This window comes from Pectinophora gossypiella, chromosome 9 (genome assembly GCF_024362695.1).
Source record: "Pectinophora gossypiella chromosome 9, ilPecGoss1.1, whole genome shotgun sequence".
In the NCBI taxonomy this organism is placed as follows: domain Eukaryota; kingdom Metazoa; phylum Arthropoda; class Insecta; order Lepidoptera; family Gelechiidae; genus Pectinophora; species Pectinophora gossypiella.
Window position 1 is genome coordinate 11,267,461 of NC_065412.1, and position 9,163 is coordinate 11,276,623.

Below are 9,163 nucleotides of genomic sequence, written 5' to 3' on the forward strand. Positions count from 1 at the left end.
TCTGGACAACAAACACTTCCGGACCCCGATGCTAGCCGCGCCGGCGTGGTCGATGATTTCCCTCGTCGAACGCTTATCGCTATCGGCAATATCGACCGACAGGATTGATTAATTATTTTAAGTATAATCGTCTAGGATGAGGTTCGCAATCCTTCGCCTGCTGCTTTAATTTTTGTATCGCATGAAAGCCTTCAAGGTTCTATACTTGTCCAGCCAAGTAGTTAATGCCAAATCTACTATAGGTCACGTCAAAAATATATACTATTTATTGTATAAACCGACAAATATTATTATGTCGTATATTCGTATAATATTAGTCGGATAGGACTAATCAAGACGAGATAATAACAGGCTGTGTTAACCGAAACGTCTGAAGTGGTTAGCACACATTAGATGGTACGCAATATTGTAGGGTAATATACCCTTTGTCTTAACTAATACAGGGTGTATTCAATCATATTCTGAATCATTTATTTACTTACTTATTTATTTATATTTAAATTCTATATTTTTACGATGGAAAATTGCGACCGATCGTCGTGGAGATCCTTGGGGGACGCCTATGCCCAGCAGTGGGCGTCGTACGGCTGATGATGATGATTAATTCAGAATAACGAGCTGAATCACCCCCCTCAGTATTCATTACGATGTCAGTTACACACTGCACAAGTATGTACAGGTAGTATGCAAGTATTTATGGGTGTGGCTGACACCGAAAAATAATACTGAGGGGGATGATTCAGATTATGATTCTGATTTGATATCAAGTAGAGTTTAGTGTTTATTTAATTATTTTCAGTTCCGTACTTTTGCGACGGCAAATTCCACGTCATCAACTCATTCATGGTTTGTCTGAGCCATGTCAGGGGCTTTTGGCGGCTCAATAATAACCCTGACACCAGGGTTGCTGAGATTGGTAATCCACCTGACAACCCACACGATAGAAGAATAAGATGATCCATTACAATGTTACACAGTGTAACACCCTGTATGTATTGCATTCGTATATCACAATGTATGTGTAGTGCTGTGTCAACAGTTGGTGGCAATGTATTTATGCTATAGCAAACCAAGAATGGATTATTTCTTCTGTACTGGAGTATAGATAAAATGTAGAAAGCGTTCAGCTGCCTGAATAATGGATTATTTCTTCTGTACTGGAATATAGATAAAATGTAGAAAGCGTTCAGCTGCCTGAAGAATGGATTATTTCTTCTGTACTGGAGTATAGATAAAATGTAGAAAGCGTTCAGCTGCCTGAAGAATGGATTATTTCTTCTGTACTGGAGTATAGATAAAATGTAGAAAGCGTTCAGCTGCCTGAAGAATGAATTATTTCTTCTGTACTGGAGTATAGATAAAGTATAGAAAGCGTTCAGCTGCCTGAAGAATGGATTATTTATTCTGTACTGGAGTATAGATAAAATGTAGAAAGCGTTCAGCTGCCTGAAGAATGGATTATTTCTTCTGTACTGGAGTATAGATAAAATGTAGAAAGCGTTCAGCTGCCTGAAGAATGGATTATTTATTCTGTACTGGAGTATAGATAAAATGTAGAAAGCGTTCAGCTGCCTGAAGAATGGATTATTTCTTCTGTACTGGAGTATAGATAAAATGTAGAAAGCGTTCAGCTGCCTACCCTATCAGGGATACCGGCTAGGTGCGATGTTGTTGTTGTTGTTTGCATTCAGCTGTTTATCATTGTTAATGTGATCTTTGATATCATGGTGTCTGGTGTTAGGCATGGTATAAGAAAACCAGGTATGCTCAAAACTGACAGTTAGCATATCAAGGTTAGTGCAGCTGACGTCATCCTACATTACGTTGCCATTTCGTAAATAATAAATTACCCACGTCAATTTTTTTTAATTCACGATTTTTTTACTAAAAGATGAGAGAGACCTACAGTTTTAATGATTTTTGAATATGTGTAAAAAAATAGCAATTAAATACAATCACTTAATTTTCAATAATAAAATTTACGTCTTTGGAATTTTGGAGATACCAATTTAATGGTAACACTTACGTAATCAAGGTCTAGCAATGGCGGCTTGTCATAGGATTGAGCACAGGGTTCATAAGATTCTTATTTAGGCGCTCCTAGGCCCTTGGCAAGGCTCGTGTAACGACTACGTACTTACTTATCAGTAAGTAGTAACGGGGACCAACAGCTTAACGTGCCTTCCGAAGCACGGATCATGTTACTTCTGGACAATCAGGTGAATAGCCTGCAATGTCCTAACCAAACTAGGGATTATAAAGTGATTTGTCCCCACCGGGATTCGAACCCGGGACCTCCGGATCGTGAGCAGAACGCTCAACCACTGGACCACGGAGGCCATTATGTATGTTAATCACCTATCGCCATACAGTGCATCACAATGCATCTTAGGAGTTCGTATCAAAAGTGAGTACAATTTATCTTCTCATTGTTTGTGGCTCTGCCAACCTCCTTTTGGGATCACTGGCGTGAATTTATGTATGTAGAACAATCATATTACTTCTATTACTTTACTGCTCCTCCTTTGCCCCGAGTTTCTTGTCCATATCAATATCGAAGGACGGATTTCCTCTCCGTATAAACTAACACATACTATTAAGTAGGGTGGCAACAATTTGAAGAGCAATCGTAGGACAGGACAAAAGGTGCTTTTATATTGTACTCTGACCACGGAATAGAAGAAAGAAGTTCGAAAGGCCGTAACGCGAATTTTGTATGAGAACCGCTTTCGCCGGTTCAACCCCTCTCTTTTACTACTACCTTCTCCGGGAAATGTATAATTTCATGTGATAGGCTGCAATTTTATCAAAAATTTTCGCAGTACTGCAAATAAAAGTATTTTCTTGATAAATAGCCGGACATATTAAGATGTTTAGCTTTCCTGTGATGAAGAGGGATCTCCTTGCATCATAGTCGATATTTGATTTTTTACCCTGCAGGTCATAATGCACAAGACGATCTTTTAATATACTATCGCGGAGCTCCGTGTGTCGTAAAGTTTGCGGACGAGTGGAGTGCAAAGTTGAAGTATGAACTATTTGCTCGCGTTTCGCGCTCACTTAGCCCTTTCAATCTCTTTCTTCTATTCCGTGACTGTGACATCATCATCATCAACTCATTAACGTCCCCGGGCACGGACCTTCTCTATGGATGGATAGGGAGATCGGGCCTTAAACCATCACGCGGGCCCAGTGCGGATTAATGGTTATTAACGATTGTACTCTGACATCTCTCTCTCTTTATTTAAGAGATGCGCTCTTGTCGGTGGAGTAATCGGCATTACTCCATAGATAGGGTGTGTAGAACGGTGGTTGCCCCAATCGCCTTCCGTTCCGCAGTACACCGACCAATTTCTCAATCGGTGATGTTCTAGCTAGAGCCCTACTCTGACATATTAAATATAATTTACACAACATAATAATTAGTAACTACAGTACAAATGGACGGCCGTCTTGCTCTGAAACAATTTCTTCCACGCAACCAGCAACCACACGCAAAACACACAATTTTGTCGCACGCTACCAGGAATCAAAAATTAAACTTGACATAGATCCAAATGTTGTGATAGAAGTGATTCAGATTTTCATTTCATTAAATAGTAGGTACCTATGGTACATATTGTTACTCTACTATGAGGTTTCTGGAATTTATTTTCCAAAATTGATCTAATCGGGAATCGAACTAGATACCATTTGGTCTAATTACGGCGATCCTATTCTCATTGGTGTAATTTTCATTTTTTATCCATATGATTATTCCGACCAGCAACATTGTTTTTCTATTTTAATTGTCAATTTGTGTTTGATGTGTATCGTTATTGTATGTTGCGTCCTTTCATAATAAAAAAAATCTTTCTTTAATTATTTTGTCCCTGAGCATCGTGGCAACCCTACTTGAAAGGGTCCATTAATTACAGTAGTTTACACCTGAAGTTTGCCACGATTGAGTGTGAAAATAGCCGCGGGATATTACATGTTATGTATCATATTGTGCGATGGATCCTGTCTAGTTCAACCGACAAGATCGATTTCATTGGTCGTCACGAGTTTACTGTACCTATGTTTATAGAGTGTTGGTGACATCGTAACAATAACTTTGAGGCGTGATTCAGACCATGATTATGAATTGATATCAAGTGGAATTTCTTGCGAGAATTTTTTGATCTTTTTATCGTGTGGGTTATGAGGTGGAATACCAATCTCATCAACCCTGGTGACAGGGTTATTACTGAGCCGCCAAAAGCCCCTGATATGGTTCAGGTAACGACTACATACTTACATCAGTAAGTACTAACCGGGACCAACGGCTTAACGTGCTTTCCGAAGCACGGATCATCTTACTTAGAAATAGAAATGTTTTATTCCGACCATGTCTTCGTACAAAATAATTTATTTTCAGTTGTATATTTGTTATATTGTATTGTAAAATTGTTGTAAATAAGCTTATAAAAAAAAACAAAATATTAATAACCATCAATGTAAATCGGACAGCGCGAATAGTGGTTAGCCTACGTATATGTGATGTAGCGAGCCACCAACCCGTTACGGTGTCACTAACACCCTGTAGGTATGTACGACAAACATCACAATTTTTAGATGGATTAGATTTAGATTGTATTGATGGGTTTTTATATGCGTACATGTTACCACAGCTGTTTTCGTTGGGGTAGGCAGAAACCACTTTTGCTTTTCCTTCCACTCTCATGAAAGTCTTCATGCACGCTTGCCACTGAAGTGGCCTGTCTTTAAACATTTTGGACAGGTTTTTATTGAAACTTAATCATTTTCTTAGATAGAGGAGTGAGGTTTCATTTTTTTGATCACAGAGTGTTTACAAGGCATGAACATCTAGACCTACACCAAGTTACCTTTCTATCACCCCGAAGGTGTTATTTTATAAAGTAAAAATTGATTTGTTTTTTATTTATTATAAACAATTGAAATGTTGCCATTTTTTGCTCGATATCAATAATGACAACTGGTAGGCACTTGAATGCATGAATGCTTTAATATTAATAAATAAATTTAAAATAAAATAAATACTTGAGGGGGCCTATTTCGGAACGGTACCCTGCGTGATATAAAGAAAGAAAGAAAGAAACATTTATTATTTAGGACACCACAGACACGGATTACACACATATATATATATATATATATATATATATATATATATATATATGTATATATATATATATATATATATACATTACAATGACGAATGATGATGATGTACGATATACGTGAACACGAGGGCGTGTTGCCTTCGAATTTTTATATTTCATACAGTATTTATATTTAATCACAAACTTAAAAGCTTTACCGTGCACTGCAGATTCGTCGATTACAATAGGTAAGAGATTAAAAGTCATGACAAGAACAAGATGTAGGTACTTATGCATAGATAATTCAAAAGTGTATGCGTCGCGTACTTCACTTTTCAGTTTATCTTGGTTGCAGGTTAGATAGAATGTCTTATTTTATTTCGACTCCAATTTATCTCTAATCATTAGTCAAACGCACTCTTTAATAGTTGCAATTGTTCGTTGCACATAAATTGAGCTAATTGTAGAGACTCTGAAAGTATGAGGAAGTAAAAATAAAAACTCAATTGCACTTAAAAACTCCACAATACCACAAACTTGACAAAGCATAAAAGCTAAAAGAGGCTGAATATTTTGTCACCATTTCCCGACTATTGTCAGACACGAACCTGTTTTAATTATGATTTTCAGAGGGAACCCTAATTTCCACAATGACGTCATGACAATGGCGTGTGTTGCTCGCAGCGTGGTCCATGGTTCCGTAGGCACAATGGAATAATGAACCCGGTGGTACTGTAGTTGTATTCATTAGTGCTTTCACTTAAAAGGAAGAAGGTATTTTTCCCAGCTCTTGGCTTTATTGAGCATAACACAACATAGCTTCACGTCTGTATCCCCAAAGGGGTAGGCAGAGGTGTATAGTACACCGACTCCTCGCCAGATATGTTTAAGTCCTCGTAGTCATGTTATCGATTCTGAAGATATAATTAGGTACGTGGTTCTGTCGCTTGGTGTGAAACCTAATAAGTCATGTCGTTCTATCAAAATACAAACTAAATCACGTGACACGCTTGTAAGGGAAGAAAACAACCTTATTGATTTCGACAAAAATTTAACCGATCGATAATTTTATCACGTTGCGCACGTTACTCCTGCTAGTTGCGCATCCATTGTGCCGCCAGCAACCAAATCCAGAATAACTTCCCACTAGTGGCGCAACCATGTCACGGTCACGAGCATTAATATGTATACACTTTGGTACCATGTCACTTTAACTTTTTTGACAAATTGAACTGTAAGTCTCACTAAATGTCAAATATGTTAGTGCAATAGAGTCCCAAAGTGGGTACATTATATTGCTCATGACTGTACACAACATCTAATTTCAAGGGTCGTAGTTGTGCTGTACCTAATACTTCACCATTCGAATTTCAACAGAATGTACAAACTATCTAGCTCGTAAATACAGCTATAAATACATTTTCAGTACATTATAGTGGCCACTGCTGGCCAGTCGGTCAGTTTTACTATCGCCAGTGAACGTAAACAGCCCGTGTTTATGAACCAACCGGCGCAGTACAATATGGTGTATTTCATTCACAGGAATGTATATTATACTATAAGGCATTTTATAGTACAACTAGGTAGAGACGTGGAAATTTCGTACCTAACACCCTGGTTTCCTTTTATTTGAAACTGTTATGTTACGATAACGTTACATAATACTGTTCTATAACCACTGTTTGACTACATTTCCATTGAACTGTCAAATACCCTTTCTACCGGATAAGTCTTTCATAATAACTCTACTATCTGCCGGATCAGTTGTGTATAAGCTATCAACAAATGGAGAAACAAGCCTGTAAGTATAGTCTGGATATTCCAAACAAAATTTCGTTCTTACGGTGTGCCCTGTGTGTGCGTGCGTGTGTGTGTGTGTGTGTGTGTGTGTGTGTGTGTGTGTGTGTGTGTGTGTGTGTTGGGGGGGGGGGATCAAGCTCGTATTGGTCTATTCCGTAAGGTCTGGAACCTATCTTAAGACTCCGTATCAAAACTGCAAATTATCTATACGTGTTTCTCTGAAATTCTTCCGAATAGTGATGTTTACAAACATCACAGACGTTTTTATTTATATTATTTTGTGGTCTACTTTATTAGGATAATGTGCTTCCGATACATGTTTATACAAGATTTGGTCTTATCCGGTACATGTCTGACTCATGTTATCAATTCAACGTAATTATCGAGTAAATACAAGGAAATTCAAATTCAACAATATCTTTATTCAATAGGTAACATAGTTACACTTTGAATCGTCAATTTTTACATAACGAACGTCTCATCCGCCTTAAACTACTGCAGCTTCTCACAACCTGAAACCAGCAAGTAAAAGCTGGTAATATGTACATCTTTGAAATATGCAAAAAATCTAACACACTACCATTCGATAAAACATTTTTTTGCCTCACTTTATGTCCTCTAGAGGTCGCTACTTTGAATTTAGAGTGACGTAACGTTGCTCAAAACCACCGGACAATCAAGACATCTCATTTGTTAAATTCTGACAGGTGGTTTAGAAGTTAGGTTGTTAAAGACGTGCATACACACATACAAACATACATAGCGGTCAAATACATAACCCTCCTTTTTGCTTCACCGCAGTTGGGTAAAAATCTCAAGTTGTTTTCATTACATCAATTTATTGGAAAGTTGCCAATATTTTTCGAGTCGTTGCGTTACCGTCGCCTGAGCAATGTCGCGCACAATCCTTGTGTGTAGACATATTCGACCAATTTTATTGTATTTTGTAAAATGTAGTTGTTCAATTTTACAAATTGGGTTGGTAAAGTATATTATTGTTTGCCTGTTTTTTCCCACGAAGAGTAACATGTTTTGATAGGTTCTCTTGTTTGTTGTACAATTTTCGATGTACTCAAATGTAATAGGTACTTATATAAATATACAGAGTGTTAGTAACATCGTAACGAATACTAAAGGGATGATTCAAACCATGATTCTGAGTTAATATCAAGTGGAATTTTCCGTCGCAAAATTCGTATTTTTTTAGTTTTTTCAAATAATTTTTAATTTTTTACTTTTGCGATGGAAAATTCCACTTGATATTAACTCAGAAAATAAGTTAAATCATCCCTCTCAGTATTTGTTACGATGTCACTTATATCCCTTACAAGTACATACTAGTAGCCACACAAGTAGGTTTCTGTGTTAGTAACACCGTAACGAATACTTAGGGGCATGATTCAGACCATGATTCTGGGATGATATCAAGTGGAATTTCCTGTCGGAAAATTCATGAAACATTTAGTGTTTTTTTTTTAATTATTTTCAGTTCCATACTTTTGTGACGGAATTATGGTCTGAATCATCCTTCAAAGTTTTCGTTACGATGTCACTAACACCCTGTATAATGTCATGGGCACCGTTGCGCCGGTGGGGCGCGGGTGGGGGAGGGGATATATTATTTAACCGAAGGAGGTTCTAAATTAGACATGTATGTTTAGTTTCATTTGCAGTAAGTACCTACCTATTTAAAATCGGAACCTTTTAGTTGAAAGCGTGCTTTTCAGTTATAAATATAATAAAATATTATGTTTATAACTTAATATTATATTTATAACTGAAAAATAAAATATTATTCTCTATGAATAAAATATTAATTTCCAATTATTCGTTTCCATTTAACTTCACACCTTTGGCCTCGTCCAATATAAGCACGCACCATTGCCTTCAACTTGTTTACAGTCAAAGTTCAGTGATTTGCGAACTACGAGTAATTACCCAACAAACGAAACACAATTTTACAAGCAAACAAAAAGCTTGATGATTCTAAATAAATCGAGAGAACGTGTGACTTACTTTAAGGTCACAGGTTCAAATCTAGGGTCGAATTTTAAAATGAATAAGAATTTTTATTTTCGGATTCATTTTTGGATAAAACATCTAGGTACTAACATTACGACACACACATTTCAATTTCTATAACGATTACTGATAAATTGCGTAAGAGAATGTAACGCTTTTACTTTTTACGAAGTTATCTTTTTTATTATTAGATTAGCGATTAACGAAATTTACTATTTGATTATCAGTGCCCAGTT